The 22,908-nt window shown below is 35.3% G+C and overlaps 1 protein-coding gene and 1 long non-coding RNA gene across 4 annotated transcripts in view; one reads left to right on the top strand and one right to left on the bottom strand.

Annotated features, from left to right (window-relative positions):
* Positions 1 to 17,285, top strand: part of LOC149801745 (uncharacterized) — a 39,073-nt gene extending 21,788 nt beyond the window's left edge. Inside the window, exons 2-3 of the long non-coding RNA XR_016420719.1 lie at positions 2,597 to 2,668; positions 15,847 to 17,285. This is a non-coding gene — a long non-coding RNA (uncharacterized LOC149801745). The remainder of the gene's footprint in view (positions 1 to 2,596; positions 2,669 to 15,846) is intronic.
* The window catches only part of LOC149801744 (uncharacterized), a 204,032-nt gene that overhangs the window by 112,081 nt on the left and 69,043 nt on the right, over positions 1 to 22,908 (bottom strand). The window lies entirely within an intron of this gene.

Here is a 22,908-nt window from a genome sequence, read left to right as displayed (position 1 = left end):
CAGTTAGGAATAATCAGTTGAGTACACAACACATGCTGATCTACTGGATCATTACATGACATCAGATCAGGGTCATGTTTTGGGCAGTTGGAATTGACTTACAAGTGAATATATATGGTAATATGTGCGTCTGATTATATTTCATTTTGGTACACTGAATGGTTGTCTAATCTACAATTTGGTACACTGGATGTCTTATTTACAATTTGTCATTCCTTTTTGTACCAGTCTGTCATTAACATTGTAAAAGAGTCAGAGAGATCAAATATAATTAAAAGAATCTACCCACATAGGTTCCAAAACTGGTATACCTAGCTTCCTATAAAATACATTATATTTTATCAATCACATCTTATTAATGTAAGGATACATTCAGCCACCTCATTCAAGTAGCCACCTGCATCAGGCAGACACTTTCTTAAAATTTCTTAAGCTATCAATGAGCTAAGTAAATCCCCACATAAACATTGTCTTTCTAAGTCACTTATGCCTTGAAACTGGTATAAATATTGCAGTACAAGTCACTTTGTTTGCCTTTATGAATGCCAAGTCATATTTCATTAAAACAAAGATGTACATCTTAACTCATTAACACCTAGCGCTGCGCTTACGCGTCAGGAGGTAGTAGCCTACTGCAGAGCTCTGTAGTGTCAAGGTCATGTATGAAACACTAAAGTGGGTGGTATTACAGAAAGGCAGACAGATGTAGTTCTACAATGATACCAAATAATGTGGACATTCTAGTTGCACTACAAATTACAGAGGAAAAAACCTAATTTTTTGGACCTGATTTTTTTCCACCCAAAATTCACCCATGGTCAGAATCCGATTTTGGGTCAGGATTTTAGACTTTTTGGCCTCAGATCTAAGGCAGACTAGTCTGAAATGCACACAGACAGGTTAACCTTTGCAAAAGGTAGGATACGATGGGCATTTGGAATAAAGAATGGTCTAGATATGAAAATGATGGGTCCATTAAGCAAAAAAAAAAAGAAAAAAGAACTCCAACTTTTACTCTTCTGCTCATGTGCTAGTGAAACAGCCAAAGAAAAATGATGTTTCTAACACAACTAGGCATTTGGTTAACAGGAATTCTCTTGGAAGTTGATGTGTTAGGATGTATTCAGAAATAACCCCCAAAATGTGTTTCCTACTCACATTTCAGGCAAAAACGACAAAAACCTCCAGGCGTTAATGAGTTAATACCCAAAATTCATTGGTTTTTTTTAGACTTTAGAACAATTCATTTTTTTTAAAAAGATAACAGAGTAAATTAATGGTTCCCTTTATCTTGGTGTAATTTAACTAGATAATTCTAGAATTATGGTCAAGAAATGCCATCTATTCTGTCATGTGATTGCAGGATTCACAGTCAATTAAAAAAATATCCATTAATGTTGTGCCAAATGTATGATTAAAATGTGAAAATCATGCCTCATATTTTCAGTCCCTATCTTTATTTCTTGATTAAATCCCTTCTATATAATTCCTTCCCTATATATACAGACACCCACCTCAGTTTTCAAACAGAGGGAGGTAGGAACTCCCCTTCCAAGATTTTTAGTCCTGGAAAGATCCTGAATATCTGTCTAGTTTCACGACTGACCAAATACTTATCTTTTCTTTCCTTATTAAAGTTTCTACATTAAAATGAAGTTTCACCATTCGCTATCTCACCCCTGGAACCATCAGGACACTCCCTTAATAAACCCTCAAGTGGACCTACTTTATACTTGTCCAAACCTTAAGTTTATCCCCTTGTTTTGAACCATCAATACACAACATACACTACATTAGTTAATTAAAATTACTCTCAGTAAGGACAGGAATGTGTCAATCATTCCTAGTGGTCTTATAAGTGAAGAGGGAGTTTTATTGAAATGATAGGTAATTGTGATTATTTACAAATGCCTTGAACAAACAGGAGCTCATTTTCAAAGTTCAGTGACTTTTAGATGTACTTGATCCACTCTGATTTAAATGAGATCTACTTATAATGTATATACTTTCTTATAATTCAAATCTAACTGCAAACTGCACAGACTCAGATCTGCCATCACATAATGCACTGGCAGATCTGGGTCTGTGCAGCCTGTGAGGAATTTTCAGCATAACAAACCATATAGACCCTGATCTGCAGGCACCTTATGCTATGAACGATCAGGATCTTTGTTGTTTGCAGTTTGACTTATGAATATATTAACCAAATATTATAACTTGTTTTCCCTAATGAAAAGCACACTACTCCCTCACTATAAGGCCCTTCATTATAATACTGTATTATAAATATGGTCTTTGATCCCCTTTCATTATGTAGCAGTAGAATTATATGTACATTGTACCCTCATTATAAAGTAGTCTCACAATAAGGTAGTATATTCTATGGCTCTCATGGGCAGCATTATAACTAGGGAGTGCTGTATATTGAGTTTTGTGCTAGAAGTGAGTATGAAATGCACAGACTCTGTGCAGGTACTGCAGCCAGGTAGAAGTACCAATGCAGAATGGACAAGATTATTGGCTAAAATATAAGCTTGTGGGTTTCAGTCCCAAGGGATGTTCTTTTTTTCATGCCATAATTAAAATTTGATTTCAGAGATTCTCAACAAGAACAACAATGAAAAATAAAGAAGAAAACTTTGTTGCTGATAGACCTACATAACTAATGGTAAGAATTATTATGGTCTGTCTTATAAGGCAAATCCAACTGAATACAACAAAAACCCTTATCTGCCAAGACATGACAAAAAGCATATTGTTAATAAATTTCAACACTGATATATTGTTTTGTGAAATCAAATGGCTTTTTTTGTTTATTCAAAATTGTGGATATCACAGAAACACCAGGTATTTCACAACACTGAATATGGCTTTTTTCTGTGAAAGAAACAAACTTATTATCATATCATGAAAAACTTGTATATATCTCTATTTTATCAATATATTATTTATCAAATTCATTAAATTATTTTTGCTTAAGATGAAATCACACTGATCCATATATATTTTGGGAAAGGAAAATACAAATAGTGAGCCAGAAAAGAAATCCTTTTGTAAATATTGATTTACATTTTCTATTTTGTTCACATATTTTCATCAAGTTTTAAAAACTTTTACCAGAAGAACTAACATTTCAGGTTGGTCCACTCGGTGAAGTAAAATGCTTTTGAGAAGGAAAATTAAAGGATGTAGGAGTTTCTTGAGGGCTATAAATCTCTTTATCCAGTGCCAGTATTGGGGCAATGAACTAACATTGAGCTTATCATCTCAATTCCACTATTATTACCAATTAGGACATGTGTGCATATATATATATATATATATATATATATATATATATATATATATATATATATATATATATATATATATATATATATATATATATATATATATATATATATACACTTGTTTGTAAGCCAGCTTCCTTATCCATGTCCAAACTTAATTTATGTGAACTAATCTTTTCATGTGGAACCATTTTCTCTCTTTCAGTCACAATGACCTTGACCTTCAACTCCATGGTTTCTTCCTTATAACCAAGTGCAACCATCCACAAAGTTGGGTCCATGCATGAAATGTAGAATTATTGTTATATTGTGTGGAAACCAAATTTCTTCTTTTACAGTCATCTTGAGCTTTGACCTTTTGATTCCAAAATCAAGAAGGTTCTTTCCTACCATTAGTGCAGGCCATCCCAAAAGTTAGGTCACTGTAAATGGTGGAGGACTTAAATTATTGTCCAGGAAAGAAACTGTCAAGCTAGACAGACAGACATTACAGCATAATTTGCTTGGCTATATAGCAGCAAATAAAACTTGCAAAATCCATCTTAAAAAATCCCTAAAGGTCCCTTTTCTTGTAATGCATATAAATTGCTGAAACTCAACAACTTTGCTGAAATTATGTACACTTGCTAAATTTGGCTGATTTATTATACTATACCACACAACCAAGAATTAAGACTTTGCCTATAAATTAAATTCCCATTGTTAAAAATAGAATCCTGAAATATGAGAAGTAAAGTTTAAACTCACAGAAATATGAAATATTTGTTGGCTGATAAAATGGCTTTTTAAAGAGAGCATCACAGAATTGTCAATCATGATAGATTCAGATTGACATAGATTCAGATTGACATCTCGTTGAACCCAAGGATTTTCATTACTTTGATCTGATTTGTAATCATAACAAACTGTTGAAAAACTCAACATTCTGAATTATAATTCAATTAAATTCAACAAGTATTACAACTTCAAAAGCTTTCTCAAAAGGTGTTGATTCCTTTATTACTCAATGGGCACTTAGTTTTGGCAATGTACTGTAGAACAAGTGAACCTGGCATCATGCCAACCAGGTGGTACTTAAGCCTCCCAACTTTAACTGGGCTGCAGTCAAAGAACAGTTTAAATCATCAGAAAAGATGAGATTTGGTTAACTCACCCAGGACCCAACTAATCTGCTTTGCATGTTCTGCCAGCACTTGCACTAACTTCTCACACTGATGAAAAGTAAACCAAGCACAATTGACAGTGTGTGTGTGTGTGTGTGAAAATAAATTATGTTTAGACCACAAATATCAAACAATATCCTGGTTTAGGATAAAAAAAAGTATTCTTTGACAGATTTATGTAATTTCTTCAAACATCCATACGTAAAGTATCACATTGTTTTGCCAAAGTGGAACTGACATTTGGTATACCCTATATTCTGAAACTTTATGAACATAAAATATGAACTCAAAAAGTTTGAAGAATGTGACCAAGAAACATCTAGGATTTTTTAAAACTTCTTTTCTATTTCTTCTATTCAATTTTAATTAAATAGATTAAATGCAAATTCTGGGGATTAATTTTACCCATGAGTTGGAGTTGAGATTTAAAGTCAAACATAAAATATGATTTCAAATTAAAGCATCAAGAAATTATCAGTGACCAGACTATCCTTATCAATGAACCTCTGGAGCCCCGAGTGGGCAAGTGGTCTAAAGCGCTCTCCATTACGGATCACTGCCATCTCAGCTCTGTCTGAATGGGTTCAAGTCTCAAATTCAGCCAATGTGGGTATGTGAGAAAGCTTGCCAGTAGCTTCTTGTGAGTCAGTGGTTCTTTCCGGGGTTTTCCTGGGTTCTTCCTCCACCATAAACGGAGCCACTATTTTTGTACCGAGACCACTGTTTATTCCAAATGCCCATCTTATCCTACTTTTTGCAAAGGCTCATCTGTCTCTTTGCAGTTTATACCGGTTTGCCTTAGATCTAAGACCAAAAAGTCTAAAATCAGGACACAAAATTGGATTCCGACCACATTCAAATTTTGGGTCGAAAAAAGTCGGGTCCAAAAAATGAGTTTTTTTTATCTCTATTTTGTAGTGCAACTAGATATTCCAGATTATTTGGTATCATTGCATAGCTACATCTGCCTACATTTTTATAATACCACCCACTTTAGTGTATCATGCACAAGCATGACGCTACAGAGCTCGGCAATAGGCCACTACCTCCTTCCCCGTTAAATCATCGCTAGGGGTTAATGTGTTAATGGCGCAACAAAATTACAGTCCAAGTTACCAAACAGTTTGTTTCTCTTAAGTATAGAGCATGAGCATCTATATGACATGAAACTTTTTCTGTCTTTGTGTCATGTTCATCCAATCAGACAATATATTCACAATGGCTGACTGTTACACTGTGATTGTTTTTGAGACACTTAGAGTCATGTTTTAGTAAGATCTTGCATTTGTTTTTGGGTTAATCAAAAACAGAAGATTTATGTCTGTTGTTGTTGCTGTAGGTTTTAACACCATTTTTCAGCACAAGATAGGCTATAGATGGCGGCCAGTATAAATGGTGGAGGAAGAACCACCGATCCACAAGAAGCTACTGGCAGGCTTTCTCACATGCCCACACTGGCCGAATCTGAGATTCATAGACAGAGGTGAGATGATTGTGATCCATAACGGTGAGCGCTTTAGACCACTCGGCCACTCAGGGCCCCCATTTATGTCTGTATTACTATGCATACATTGTTACAAACATGAGCGAATGCGCTGGGAAAAAACAACCAGGTATGTATCATTACATTGACGAGGAGAATGGGGTACTAATATTAGTACTAACCATGGTAATCACCCTAATGACTCCTGGTAGTTGGGCTAGTGACATCTCAAAAAGGTCAAATCAGGATATTTACAAAATCTGATCTGCAGATTTTGCATCAGATTAAAAGGATTTCATTGACCCAAATTTTCTGCATTTAAAAGGCCAAAATAGCAATACACAGTAATTAAATAAATTTCCATACAAATGCATATACTGTAATATGATTGGGTACCAAACAGCCATATAAGTACATAATTCATTGTCAATATAAAATCAATAAAACTTTCCGACAGTAGCAAAGCAGGTTAGGTACCAAACAGCCATATAAGTATATAATTCACTGCCAATATAAAATCAATATAACTTTCCAACAGTAGCAAAGCAGGCAACATTATTCATTTCCATCTTGGACTTTGCAAGCAGTTATATTTTTGTCTCAGTTCATATTTACATTAATAAAACATACCAACATCACTACTAACAATATTTCTCCCATGATATGGAAAACGGGACCAGTCAAATAGTTCAGTCAAACCAATAGTAGGGTAGGCTTATAACAGGACAAGTATGTACTTCATTAAACATCTGCCACACTTTTTTACAAATGAGAAAGGGGCTTATCATCAAGTATGGATGGTATGCAAGAAAAAGTATATACCACACCTTCCCTATCATCAGTTAAAATATAATCACTTTTACACCTGGAAAAGGCATTACTCATGTCCCCTCAAGTAACAGTAAGATGAAATGTTAGTTTGGATCCCCATTCCCAACTTCATTGATTAGGGGCAGGGGCAGTAATTGTGATCATTAAAGATATAGATACTTAGGCCAAGAAATAAAAATTTCAAAGTGATTCAGAAAGCTAAATGCATTTCAAACAACCTCAACAGCATCAAACTGATAATTTTTAAAAATAAAACAATCCTGAACTGCAACTTGATGGGATATATTGAGGACATAGATATAAACAAGATTAAAAACAATTACCTAACAGACACCAAGAGTGATGCAAAGCTGGTGCAAGATACTTAAATGACTGTAACTGTGTCCACAAATTTATGTTCATTTGCCATTCACTAAGTTGTGGAGCACCTTGTATGCTTCTTATCACTTGCGCCAGTTTCTGTCTTCTGGATTCAGTAAGTTTTTATCAGCTAGATTTCTTGCAACCTTCAATTTTTTTATGTGACCAATCATGAAAGTGCTTTTGAATGAATTTTGTTCAATTTGACCAATCATGAAAGTGTTTTGAATGAATTTTGTTCAATTTGACCAATCGTGAAAGTGCTTTTGAACGAATTTTGTTCAATTTGACCAGTCATGAAAATGCTTTGAATGAATTTGTTTGATCTGACCAATAATGAATGTGCTTTGAATGAATTTGTTTCCTAAGCTGCATATGTCAATATATGTTGCCTTCAAGATTCCAAGGCAAACTTGAAGTCAATGGGGAATTATCTGAAAATGTTAAGAAGTTATTTTGTTCATCTTTTCATTTGTATATGTGTGTGTGATTTAGATTTTTAACGTAGCTTTAACAATTTTTCAGTCATATCACTACGATGTCTGCACTAGGTCACCAGAGTGGTCAATATTAATAATGATAATAATAATAATAATAATAATAATAATAATAACTTGTTAAAACTTTTCAAAATGTGAATGAAACTGGTAAAAATGCAATATCAAGCAGTTCAGTACTGTCTCTTGTGAATATGTATTTAATATCTAATCCTGCTTCTTCCTCCACTCACCCCCCAAGTCATCTTTGTACAATTGCAAGATGAAATAGATTTCTGATATTGTGTTTTATAGTAAAACAACACTATCAGGTTATTTAGTACTGAGCAAATTTGAGTAAAGTGCCTTGTTCAAAGACGCATCATGGTTGCGAACCCCAGCTGACCAGATAGTAGGATATGAACCCACGACCTGTCAATAGTCCAGCACATTAACTATTGAGCCATGTGGCTCTTCCCTCCATTGGTCACCTCTAATAATATGCAGGAGGTCTTGTGGGCCTATTCTATATCCCAAGCCAACAGTGGGTAAGATGAAAACTACCAAGGAAGAATTTATGCAAGCAAAATGTAGGTTTTTTGAGCAGTCAAATAAAAGATAAATCCAGCAATAATTATAATACAAAATAATGTGATCATAAACTAAAACAAAACATCAGTATTTATACTGGTATATAAACAAAAATCATGGAATTTGTATGTGCCATCATGGACTCTATAGGTATAATATTTTGTCAAATTTTGTGTTTTTCTTACATAACCAAGTATCATAACTGTACTATTATATCATAACTGTACTATTCCATCATAACTGTACTATTGCATTACAATTTGATTGTGAGGTTAAAGATTATGTTAATTATTCTACGTAGCATCCTTATGTGTATTGAGTTCATACAGCATCCTTATGTGTATTGAGTTCACACATTATCCTTTTGTGTATTGAGTTCACACAGTATCCTTTTGTGTATTGAGTTCACACAGTATCCTTATGTGTATTGAGTTCACACAGCATCCTTATGTGTATTGAGTTCACACAGCATCCTTATGTGCATTGAGTGCATACAGCATCCTTATGTGTACTGAGTTCAGACAGCATCCTTATGTGTACTGAGTTCAGACAGCATCTTTATGTGTATTGAGTACATACAGCATCTTTATGTGTATTCAGTGCATACAGCATCTTTATGTGTATTGAGTTCACACAGCATCCTTATGTGTATTGAGTTCACATAGCATCCTTATGTGTATTGAGTTCACGCAGCATTCTTATGTGTATTGAGTGCATACAGCATCATTATGTACTGAGTTCACATAGCATCCTTATGTGTATTGAGTTCACACAGCATCCTTATGTGTATTGAGATCACATAGCATCCTTATGTGCATTGAGTGCATACAGCATCTTTATGTGTATTCAGTGCATACAGCATCTTTATGTGTATTGAGTTCACACAGCATCTTTATGTGTATTCAGTGCATACAGCATCCTTATGTGTATTGAGTTCACATAGCATCCTTATGTGTATTGAGTTCACATAGCATCCTTATGTGTATTGAGTTCACACAGCATCCTTATGTGTATTGAGATCACATAGCATCCTTATGTGCATTGAGTGCATACAGCATCTTTATGTGTATTCAGTGCATACAGCATCTTTATGTGTATTGAGTTCACACAGCATCTTTATGTGTATTCAGTGCATACAGCATCCTTATGTGGATTGAGTTCACATAGCATCCAAATGTGTATTGAGTTCACATAGCATCCTTATGTGTATTGAGTTCACACAGCATCCTTATGTGCATTGAGTTCACACAGCATCTTTATGTGTATTCAGTGCATACAGCATCCTTATGTGTATTGAGTTCACACAGCATCCTTATGTGTATTCAGTACATACATCATCCTTTTGTGTATTGCATTTTATAGCATCCTTAACTGCTTTAAGTTCATAAAGCATCCTTATGTGTATTGAGTTCACAGAGCATCTTTATGTGTACTGAGCTAATACAAATTTAAACAGGTGTTCAACGCATAATCACATATCAAACTTAATGACATGCAGAACAAAACCATTTTCACCAAAACATTATCTGTACACGTCAGTAACAAAACCAAATATGAATTTGAATATGAAACACTGTAATATCTACATATACATAAATCTACAAGATAGACCCTTACATTTAACCTTCATTCTCACCATCAAATCATGGATAATACTTCCCTGAGTCCAACTGCAAACTGCATAAACCCAGATCTGCCATTGCATAATTCACCAGCAGATCTGGGTCTGTGCAGTTTGTTAGAAGTAATCAGTAGAACAAACAACACAGACCCTAATCTGCAGGCAAATTACGCTATGGCAGATCAGGATTTTTGTTGTCTGCAGTTTGACTCGACTTATAAGCGAGCATGTACAGTATTTTATTTTGCAACATAACATCTTGACAAAGTCAGGTATCTTTCTAGATGATCATGGATCCTATTTCCAACAATACATTTAAAAAAATAATTAGCATGAATTTTAAAAATGAACATATTTTCATGTGCCATGAAATCTGAATTTCTTACAAACTAATCAAGACAATATGCAATACATACTCCCCAATACAGCGTAAGTGATCATTGCCATGACATACAGACCTAAATTATGGCTAAAATTGGCATGAAAATTGTAATTGCTAATTACACTGTAACTGACCAATCCTGAATGAAATCAATTACCTGCAACAGTAATATCACAAAACTAACTTATCCCCCAAATGTAGCCATAGCCATATTTTATTTTCTCCATCATAATCCTGGGTGGCCTTAGGCACACACCTTTACAAATCACTGACATCTCCCCTCTGTCCATGTGTGTTTGAGTCATGACTTGGCCAACATGGGTGTGTGAGAAAGCTTGTCATTAGCTTCCTGTTAGCCCATGTTTTTTATTGGGTTCTTCCTCTACCAAATATATACAGTATGCCATGTATAGATAGATTATCATGTGTTGAAAAAAAATAAATACATTAAACCCACAAAACCAAGCCAAACCAAACACATCATAACCCCATACCTGATGATAATCACATCCCTACGTTTTTATACAATTCAGATTAAGATAATCTTTATCGAATAATAGTCTCCTCCTATTTTTCACTACATTTACAAGGTGATCCCCTAAGCATATGGGAAATATACCTTAAACCCTTACATATTTGTTGAGTCCAACTACAAAAATATAGATCTTAATCTGCTTTCACATAATGTGCCACCAAATCAGGGTCTGTGTTGTTTGTTCTAACTAATGATTATTTCTGATAAAACTGCAGAGACCCAGATCTACCAGAGCATTGTGTGATGGCAGATCTGGCTCTGTACAGTTTGCAATTTGGACCTGACTTATTAGCAAGTATATATGGTACTGTATGTATTCTGATGCCAGAAGTACTTATCTTATGAGTAACAAGATGTCTCCTCAAAGATCAAAATGTATTAATATCAAAATATGAGGCCTAGGTGGGCCTGAGATCACTCATCCAGCCGATGTCTGCAGCCATTGAGCCTGAGATCACTCATCCAGCAGATGTCTGCAGCCATTGGGCCTGAGAACACTCATCCAGCCAATGTCTGCAGCCATTGGGCCTGGGATCACTCATACAGCCAACGTCTGCAGCCATTGGGCCTGGGATCACTCATACAGCCAATGTCTGCAGCCATTGGGCCTGGAATCACTCATCCAGCCGATGTCTGCAGCCACTGAGCCTGAGATCACTCATCCAGCTGATGTCTGCAGCCATTGGGCCTGAGATCACTCATCCAGCCAATGTCTGCAGCCATTGAGCCTGAGATCACTTATCCAGCCGATGTCTGCAGGCATTGGGCCTGAGATCACTCATCCAGATGATATCTGCAGCCAAATGCAAGAGCAGTTAGTCAAGAATTCTGGGTCCTGGATGCTTTAAATAAATATTAATCCTGATGCTATTGATTATGTTATGAAAACAATTGTCTCAATTTTTCTCTTTCTGTGTCTGTGTCTTCATCTGATCGAATATATGCATCATTTTAAAGCTCTCTCTCAAAGATGGACAATTTCTGTGTAAATTTTTTTTTAATAAATAAAGTTATTTAAATGTTTTCTAGCAATGGTCATATTTTATGGCAGATTGACATAGTTTTCATAAATCTGAAAGGCTTGCAAGCTAGAATGCTTTCTATCAATGATGGTCAGGAAGACTTTTAAGTAGTGAACATACTTGCTTATAACATGAATCCAACGGCAAACTGAAATGACCCAGATCTGCCATCACATAATGCTCCAGCAGATCTGGATCTGTGCAGTTCATTAAGAGTAATCAATAGAACAAACAATATAGACCATGATCTGCATGCACATTATGCTACAGCAGATCAGGATATTTTCCCTCAACTTATAAGCAAGTACGTAAGGTAAATTGTTCATGTCTTTGCCATTTTTAGTGGATGGTAGATCAGCATTATTTGTGGAAACATACAGTCCTTCCTGCCAAGATACTTTCTGGCAAATATGGTCAAATTCTGTTTATGGGATTTAAAAAACCCAAGTCATTTAAAGGATTTTCCAGTTTCAGCAGTGACTGTCATATTTGCATAATTTGGAAATATATGAAGGCCATTCACACATGCACGACTACTGTCAAAATTGACCAAATTCAGATAAGTCTTTTTTCTCTCAGAAGACATCATTTAAAGATTTGTGTACTTTTAGTAACAGTGGCCATATCTGAAAGCAAATCTGCACAATTTGTATAAATTCAAAAGTCTTTCCACCATGATGCTTTCAAGCAAATTTGGTCAAATTTTGTTCAGTGTGGGTTTTTTCCTTCTGGAAGATGAATAAAGGTTCTTCTATTTTTAGTAATGGCTGCCATCTTTGATGGCAGTTCAGCATCATGTGTAAAAAGATGGCAGTTCAGCATCATTTGCAAAAATTTAAAAGTCCTTTATGTAAGGATACTTTCTATCAAATCTGGTCAAATTCTTTTGTGCAAGTTTTGAGAAAAGTTTGCTTCAAGGTTGTTCTATATTTCTTTTCTGAATCAGATCCATATTTAGCAGTGAATTGGCATAATTTAGACAAACCTGAATGCCCTGCATGCCAGAAAACACTGCCAAGTTTGTCTGAAATTGATCTAGTGCTTTTGTTTTAGAAGATGTTGAAAATAAGAATGTTGATGAATATGTGACAGACTATGCACACTGAACAATACTTCAGTAAGTATACTGCTGCTGATTGGTGATGCATTCTGGACACAAGGCCACACTTCAAGTCTCAATTCACCTTTGAAAGCTAAAACAAATCATGTGACCAGGTAGTAAAATTCACTATATTGGCAACAGCTGGTGGGAAGCATAATCACACCATGATCATTATGTGTAAAATGTGTGTATTTTGCTGTATCATAAGCATTAGGATTTTTATGAGATTACGGATGAAAAGAGTATTTAATTTAAATCATTATTTTTTTATTTTACTTAAGATCCAAGAGATTTTCAAGTCATAAAGTATTATATAGGCTTTAGTTATTCAAAGGCTGTGATGATGAAGATAAACATTCAGATGTATGCAGGAGATACTCTGCTACTCAGCCTTATATAAGGCCATGCCAAGGTTTTTCTTTGATTAGTGCCCTCCAAAACTTCAATAAGCTACTTACTTTTTTGTGAAAAGACAAGGCGTACTTAAATAAAACTGACAAAGTTGGAATCATTCTAACAAAAGATGCTCCTCTCTGAAAAATATCATCTTTATTGTGATCCAGTACAATGAATTTTTTATATATATATATATCCACAAATACATGACACCTCACAAGCAGTCAGTTCAGCTACAAACCTAAGTCAAGACTTTCTGCCAGTAACGTCTCATTAGAGCACAAACCATTAGAGCTTATCCCACTAGAGCGCAAAAAATATTTTTGTCCTACTAGAGCTAATCTTATTAGGGCACATCCCATTAGAGCGCTAAGAACTAGTATCACTAGAGCACGAACTAATGAAAAGAATTTTGAAGAAACAAAGTATTTATTATTCTCGTTCAGGGGGGTTGATCATTGATCTTTGCATTTTATTATTTTACGATGTGTTGTACTCATACTGTCCCTGGAGCTGGTTTCTTTGTTTTCCTTCCCGGTATATTTCTTTATGACATATACTTCCTTCTTCAGACACTAGGTCTTGCGACTGGTTTCTATAACATGGTCTTTAAATTATAGTGATCTTGACCAAGGATCAATCTATTACATTATTGTGTTTGTGTTATATATGTATCTATATTGTTTTATTCATGTAATATCGTGTTTGTGCTAGGAATGACCACTTTATATATTTTAATTTGCATTACATTTTTTATCTACTTGTTTATTTGCGTACAAACAAGAATAAACTGGTGTAAGGTATAATAGTTGTATAAAATTATGTGTATTGATGGTTCTCTGGTTTCTGTCTAGTAATTATCTTCTAATATTAACGAGACCGCCATTTTTGTACATATTATAATATATATATATATATATATATATATATATATATATATATATATATATATATATATATATATATATATATATATATAACATCAAACGTGATGGCAATTCAATCTTGTTGAACTTAATTTTTTTCCCCACGCCCTATTGGGAATGCACTCTAGTGAGATGTTTTCGCGCCCTAATGTGATTAGCCCTAATGAGAATTTTTTTTTCTTCAGCGCCTCACTGAGTGGCACTCAAATGGGATGCGCTCTAGTGAGACCAAACCTTTCTGCCTCAGGATCACTGTCCAAGTGCAGACTAGTAGCCGGTACTCTGAAATACAACTAAATACCAAGTTTGGTCAAAATTCACTTACATATGAACAAGTCATTATGTTTTACAAGCCCAATAAAGTAAACATATACAAGCAGTGATCTTGACCACTGACCTTACCCCAAGGTAAACTGTATCTAGTTTTTTCAAAACTCGTTTACAAACATGTGGATATACTGGTGGTACCATTTTCAGTCAGGACCAATTAAATTTTGCAAGAAGTGTTTAGTAAAAAGCCCATGACATTCATACAAGAATATTAGTATAACAGGATTTTCCAGATGGTGGCTACAGTACCAAGTGAAGACTGGGATGGGCATCATGTTTACTCACCAGCTACATACTGCTATAAAGGTGTTTAGAGAGAACCCCATGTTGATAGGACCATCAATATAACAATTTTCAGATGGCCACTAATGTAGCCATTTAGAGATGGGATCAACATCCTTTTTATACCAGAACAACTATGTGCCATATGTACTTGCTTATTTACTTGCTGTTCAACTGCAAACTGCACAGACTGAAATCTTCCATTGCATAATGCGCTGGCAAATCTGGGTCTGTGCAGTTTGTTAGGAGTAATTAATAGGACAAACAACATAGACCCTGAACTGCAGGTGCACTATTGCTATGGTAGATAATAATCTTTGTTGTTTTTAGTCAGACTTGACTTATGAGTCAGTATATATGGTATTTCAAGAATATTATTTTTTAAAAATATCCCCCACCAATAAAAACAATAAGAGTACCATGAACGCATTATACACCAGCCTGGTGTTAAATAGTTCCCTATGTTGGTAACAGTAGGGTATGGTTGATGTAGATACAGCTGAGCAATGGGTCTCAATACATTGCCCTAAAAATCTGATAGCCCAACGCCCAGGGCCACTCTAATTTCTGATCAGGCCCCTCCTATATTTGAAGTAAGGAGTCTGTCAGTTTTGTCAAAAAATATAATTTACCTGAGAAAGTTCTGAACGCAATGATGAAATGCAGAAATATATTTTCAAGATGTTGACTTGCCATTACAGTCTGCATGTCATGCTAAAACCACGATTTTACTCCCAAAACCCCTAACATGGTCATGTTAAGAAGATATGATAGTCAATAATCTTGCATGGTTTACTTAATTGTCTCACAATAGCTCTAGTGTGGTGCCTTTGAAAACTGCAGTGGGTCAGCCCTGCTTGTGCTAATTTGCATAGGTAAAAATGATCATGAAATGGAACAACACAGTATATGTAAATTAAACAGATGCAAATGCATGCAGGTGAACAAAAGTCATTATGTATCATTGTCATGATTGCTTAAGTCATTGTATTAAAGATTACTGGCAAGTTTTTAAAAAGTGTTAACATTATGCAAAAGCCTTAATTTTTCTTTCAGTCCATGACCTATTGAGGAGGAGAAACTGTAAGAAACGTTTCACATGTCCACCATGATGTCAATATCCACTGTATCATGGGCACTATCTTCATTTAAGACCTGGACCCTGGGACACCATAAGAAGTCTTTTTAAAAACCTATACATGCAGGTGGAGTAGTAATATGATTTTCAAGATGACCACTGCAATGGCATAATGGATGTCATGTCAGCACCATTTTCATTTTGGACCAACCAGGCATCATGAGAAGTCTTTTAGTGAAAACCAATGTGATTATGACCATCAAAATTGGCTACTGTTTTGACCACAATGGATGCTGGACTTTTCATTTAAGACTGACTATACATTGGAAAGAATGCATATTTGAAATTTCAAGAAAATCCTCCCAGTAGTTTAGAAGTAGTAGTGATCACAAGCTTGTGCTAACTGACTGATGACAAGACAGATAATTGACAGATGACAGACCACTGCATAAGCTCTTCTGGTCTTTGACCAGTAAATCTAAAATAACAATGCACATTGCTTGTTTACAACACTGCTTGATATCACTTGCCACTGGCAAATGCATCATGCATTTGCAAATCCTTGTTCTGTATAAAATGAATGAGAACTATGCAGATTCCATCTTGATGGAAAGCATCCATAATAGCAACAGTTTGTCTCTACTGATGTAATCCTGGCATTTGTACATTTTTCCATGTACTCTTATCTATAATTACTCACATGAAACCAATCATGTTATATTAGCAGAAGGAGCTGCAGGTAACTGAGTGTACAACAAACATATCTTATAGGAAACAGGCTGTAAAAACACTATCATTATGTATAATGTTCCACCATTTTTGTAATCGGATGCACACATTCACTGCCTGTTTTGCTTGGCTTATTGGCAGTGTTATTTGAATCTACAACCAAAATAACTTGCAAAAAATAGTCTGTAAAATATGTGTGGTGTGTACTGGTATGTGATGTGAAGTCCTTTCTGTAATCATTTATGCATTTATCACAGCCTGTTTGGCATAATTTATTAGAAGAATAAGTCATCAGTAATTGGTAATTACATCAAACGAGATTTGCAGCTGATACCAGTGTGAAAGAAGAAAGTGAGATAACTTGCATGAATGAAACTAATGCTTTCATCAATATTGCATCTAGAATAAAAGACAATAACCAATAAATGTCATGGTTTTGTAACATAACAAAATAGTCTTTGCATTTTCCACTTAAATTCTATTTGTCTGCATTAGTACTGACTCAAATTCAAGAAAAATAAAGCTATTCATAGACAACTGAAACATGGTTTGTCTTTATCTAAAATTATCTATTTTATGTACATGTATATTGCAAGGATGGGAAAGATTAAAAAATACATGTATATTTCCACATTAGCAACAATATGACTATGTTCTACCACAATTGATATGTTTTTGGACAATTAGATTTTTTTCATGATACAGTTTAGAACTTCTGTCTTTCTTTCATGAATACTTAAGGTTTCTCTGCATGTATTAACTTTTATAAATACAAGATATGCCAACAAGTATACATGGCAGTTCATTTTTTGAGGTGGCTTACTTTCAAGGTTTCAATGTAGGCCTATTTGTGAGGTGGCTTACATTCAAGGTTTCAATGTAGGCCTATTTGTGAGGTGGCTTACTTTCAAGGTTTCAATGTAGGCCTATTTGTGAGGTGGCTTACATTCAAGGTTTCAATGTAGGCCTATTTGTGAGGTGGCTTACTTTCAAGGTTTCAATGTAGGCCTATTTGTGAGGTGGCTTACATTCAAGGTTTCAATGTAGGCCTATTTGTGAGGTGGCTTACTTTCAAGGTTTCAATGTAGGCCTATTTGTGAGGTGGCTTACTTTCAAGGTTTCAATGTAGGCCTATTTGTGAGGTGGCTTACATTCAAGTTTTCAATGAAGGCCTAATTTTGAGGTGGCTTACTTTCAAGGTTTCAATGTAGGCCTATTTTGGAGGTGGCTTACTTTCAAATTTATAGTGTACAATATTCAGCAAGTTGAACATCTACTGGTAAAATTTGATTATAGAATAACTAAAGTTATACTGAAATTCTTTTAAAAGGTATATTTGCTTCCTGGCATGAAATAACACCCTTCTATACTACCCAGACAGTTTCTGTAACTACGGCATTCATGCAGTTTATAGTATACATTATGGTTTGTGAAACTGCTGTACCCAAGGAGGGTACTTGGATATGTATGTAGACATTACTACTTCTTACATACTATGACCTAATCACAGATTTAACGTTTTTGGATTCTGAACGGTCAGAAAATAAAACAGTAGAAAGACTATTTGATGACCCTAGAATAAAAAAGCAAAATGTTGTACTGACTGCATATTAATGTTTTCTCCAGGATGCATTCATCCACTCTAAATGTAATCCTCTGTTACAAAAAAGTGAGCATGCAAAATCATGCATTCAGTGTGTGTGTGTGTGTGATTTGGATTTTTAACTTAGCTTTAACAATTTTTCAATCATATTGCTACGATGTCTGCAGTGTGGCAGTTTATAGTGACTGTCTGGCAATGGGGCATCATGCTGCAGACATGTAGCATGATGTCCCACCCAGTCACACTATGCTGACACCAGGCCGACCAGTCCTAACACTAACCTCTTAATGCTGAGCGCCAAGCGAAGCAGCTGTTAGTACCATTTTTGTAAGTATTTGGTATGACTCAGCCGGGGATCGAACCCATGACCTCCTGCATCCAAGGTGGATGCTCTAACCACTAGGCCACCGGAGTGGTCATGCATTCAGAGATCATAACGTATTTTAACTTTCACAATATGAACAAAGCTCAGTCTGATCATTCTACGACTTCTAGATCAACCACCACGATCATGAGCTTACTAAGACCAAAAAAAAGTGTTTCCTATTGCACTGATTTTAAAATTAGGGTAGGTAGGTTTTTTTTGTTCTCTTTAAAAAAACATTTGATATACTGCTTAGAATATATAATGTACTAAGCACTTCAAAGTACTGGGTAAAACTGGCTCAATTAGACGCACAAATCAATTTTGGGAATTTTTATAAAAAAGAAATTTTTGTACCTTAGGGGAAAAAGTGCTAGGGATGGCAATGAGAAACGGGGATGGTCGGCCAACTGGAAACATATTTTTCTGTGTGGCCTAAATGACTTTTTCCAATTGAGCAATGAGAAGCTTTCATTGATAATCTAGTTACTAAAACCGTTTTATGAACTGCAACTGGCAAGGCTGTACAATAGCGGACATGCTGCTTTCCATATTCAGAGGTAATCTCTCTCTGCTACATGCAGCTGTAATGCATACGATGCTGGGAAACTGTCATGAAACATGACCCCTGCCACTATATAAACAATGTTAAGATTTATCTTTACTCATTTAAAGTCATTTATCACACAAACCTTTGGTGACGGGGTCTATTCATAGATAATGTGCTCATACAAAATCTATACCTACCCCCATTAAAAATCCCACCAACAACCCCAATGCAATAACTGTGAGTGATTTCCCTGTGTAAAAATCTGAATAAATCCCTGCAAAGTCAATAGGAGCTGAATAAATTGAGCTACTGTGATGTTACCAATGACCTACTGTAATGCCTCCTATGGGCTACTGTAATGCCCCTAATAGGCTACTCTAATGGCTCTTAAGGGTACTTTAATGCCTCCTATGGGCTAATGAAATGCCCCTAATGGGCTACTCCAATGAGTCGAGTATTGTATTATGCCTCCTATGGGCTATTGTAATGCTCCTAATGGGCAGACTGTTATCTATCCAATTTATCATTCCCTCTAATTTTTCATATACCATGCAAAATAAATTAAAACATGTTTTGTTGTCCTTTAATTTTCTATTCAAGAGCTTTGTGTTCAATGTACTTAAGAATCAGCTGAAATTAATTTTACCTATAAAACTCAGCACACCTGCCACAAATAATTAATAGCACATAAAACAAACATTACAGATAAAATGGAATTTCCAGGAATTCAAGATAAGACAATCTGTTCTTTTAATTGCTGAGTGCTGAAGCCATCTCTGAATATCTTGTGCATTAAGATTTTCAAATTACCTGCTGTAGCAACCATGTTGTGTTTAAGATCAGCAAAGTTTTCATTTGGGACAAATTAGAAACCATTAGGTGACTGCCAATATGACGATCCATTCAGGATAATTAGGGAAAGGTTTTCAGTGTGTTCACTGAGGCAGCCATATTGGAAGTATGTAAGGCACCATTTTTATTTAGAACCAACCAGGTATCACAAAACGTGTTTTGGTGAAAATCTTATCTTAACAAAACCATCAGTTCTTCTGATGAAGCTATAACAAGATTTTTAAGATGGTCACCATGGTGACCATATTGGAAATCAGATACAGGACCAACTAGACACCGTAAAGTCTTCTGGTGAAAACCTATGACATTCTATTTAGGAGGCATTCTACGAAACAAGAATATTTTTAAGACGGCTGCCATGGCAGTCATATTTGAGGTCAGATCACCACCATTTTCTTTTTGGGGCAACTAGATATTATAATTAGTCTTTGGTGAAAACCCCAAGTTGATATGACTTTCCATTGAAGAGTAGAAACAATAACAAGATTTTAAGAATGGATGCCATGGGCACCATACTGGATTTCAGAACAGCACCAGTTTCATTTAGTACCAACTAGACATCATAAGAAATCTTCTGATGAAAACCCAATGTCTATATGACTTTCCTTCTAAGATGAACACTGCGGCAACCATACTGAATATCAGACTGTGATAATTTCATTTAAGACAAGTGTAATGTCACCCTCTTAGTAAGAGGTGTGGTTAATTGGATTTGGCTGGCATTATCTATAGGATGACCTCTCTCGATATTATAGCCCTGGAGTGGGAGTGGAAAGACAGAATTTCAACAGAGAACTGAGCAAGACTATTGGAAAGAAAAAATGCAATACAAGCACACTTAGACAAGAAAAATAACAAAATTTAATTAATAACAATTAATAGCAACAACTCCAATTCAATCTAAGTTATGTCAACAGAATTTAAAAAGCAGTGTCCAATTTTGGATTTATTTAAAAGTAATAACAAGTGGTGAAGAGAGTGAAATGTCCACGACTGATTGCATCACCTTCGTCTCATGACCAGTGTATCAATGTCTTCCTATTTCCTCAAGCCTTCCTATTCTGAATGCTTCACACCTTCCTGGACTTCCTAGTCCTTTATTCTAAACTCGGCACTTCTTTTTTTGGACTTCCATCTTCGGAATGTCCCATCTCTCCCCAGAAAGCTGTTCCTTAATGCTGTTCTCTTTCAGAAATTGTGCGTCCTAGCACTAAACCGTATCTTTTCTAATAAGACAGCCACCTGGTCCCCTTTTCTTGCTTAACGAGAAAAGCACTATTCCTTTAGGCTTCCTTGGTGCCACTCTTCCTCTCTTAGTAAATTTAAGACTAAAGAATTTCGACCAAGGTCATCTTTTTAAATTCACATTACTTCTAAAGTGTACAGCTTAATTTACTCTGACCAATCATAAGCAGCGGTTCCTAAATTATTACCAAGATAATCATTTCTTTCATCAGATTTTAGACAGCATTGAATCTGTGAACTACAGTGCATATCAATTTCACTATGAAAATGATAATTTGACATGGGTTACTATCAAGCGGTTATGGTTGGTAGCTCAAATGTTTACTTTCTCAGGATAGCATTGCAATGCCCTGGTCGGTCTCACTGAGTCATAAATGTTAGCCTTTCAAGTTTTAACACTGACATGGGGGAGGGAGAAAAGAAGAAAGGTCGAAGCGACCCTACATAAAGACATTTCAGGCTTAAATGTGATAAAATTTTAATGCTCAATGCATTCAACTTTAAGGTTCAATACAGTTCAAAATTCGACATATGCAAGACTTGGAGAAGAGCAAAATCTAGTATTAGATACGACAGTCCCTTTCTGACAGTATTATATACGACAGTCCTTATATGACAGTATTATGTATGATAGTTCTTTTATGACAGTATTAAATATGAATGTATTATATGTGACAATCAATTTATGACAATATTACATCTGACAGTCTCTATATGACAGTATTATATGAGTCATAACTTTGGTGGTCTAAGTGGTTAGAGCATCTGCTTCGGATGCGTAGGCTGTGACTTTGAACCCTGGCCAGGCTACAATAAAGACTTATAAAACTGGTACAGTACTAGCAGCTGCCTCGCTTGGTGCTCAGCATTAAGAGATTAATGTTAGAACTGGTTGGCCTGGTGTCAGGATATTGACATTGGTTGGGACATGATGCTACATGTCTGCGGCATGATGCCCCAGTGCTAGACATCACTATAAACTGCCACACTGCAGACATCATACCGATATGACTAAAATAGTTAAATCTATGTTAAATGTTTTTTAAAAGGCACACATATATGACAGTCCATTCATGACAGTATTATATACAATAATCCCTTTATGACAATATTGTATATGACAGTATTATATATGACAATCCTTTTATGATAGTATTACATACAACTTAGCCTTTATGACAATATTATATATGACAATCCCTTACGACAGTATTATATATGACAATCCCTTTATGACAGTACTGTATATGACATTATTTATATAAATCAATCCCTGTACGACAGTATTATATATGGCACTCCCTTTATGCTGTCTATTCTAATAATTAGTGTTTTAATTTCTGAAATCTGACTGTACTCATCCTCCAACTTATATTGGGGGATGCATCTGTAAAGGCTTTCTGACAGACCACGTTTTGTTACTCTTCATTTTGTCCTTACTTTTTCATCTGATGAAAAACATGTTACAAAGGAAATCGTTACAGTAATGTGAGTATCTGACATGCTGAGATGAAGTATTTTCATGCCATTTAATATGTGGAGGCAGCATCCTTTGACACTGAATTCATGCAACAGTGAATAAAAAAAGATCTTAGATCAGTGATCATTTAATAAGAAATTTATCAAATCAGCTGATTTATACTTATCTTTTGCAAGCTAAACTATAAATATTCAAAAAGCTTCATTAACTTTGGAAC

This window comes from Sinohyriopsis cumingii, chromosome 4 (assembly GCF_028554795.1).
Source record: "Sinohyriopsis cumingii isolate HCF-2022 chromosome 4, ASM2855479v2, whole genome shotgun sequence".
NCBI classification, from domain to species: Eukaryota; Metazoa; Mollusca; class Bivalvia; order Unionida; family Unionidae; genus Sinohyriopsis; species Sinohyriopsis cumingii.
This window is presented reverse-complemented; position numbering and strand designations above follow the sequence as displayed.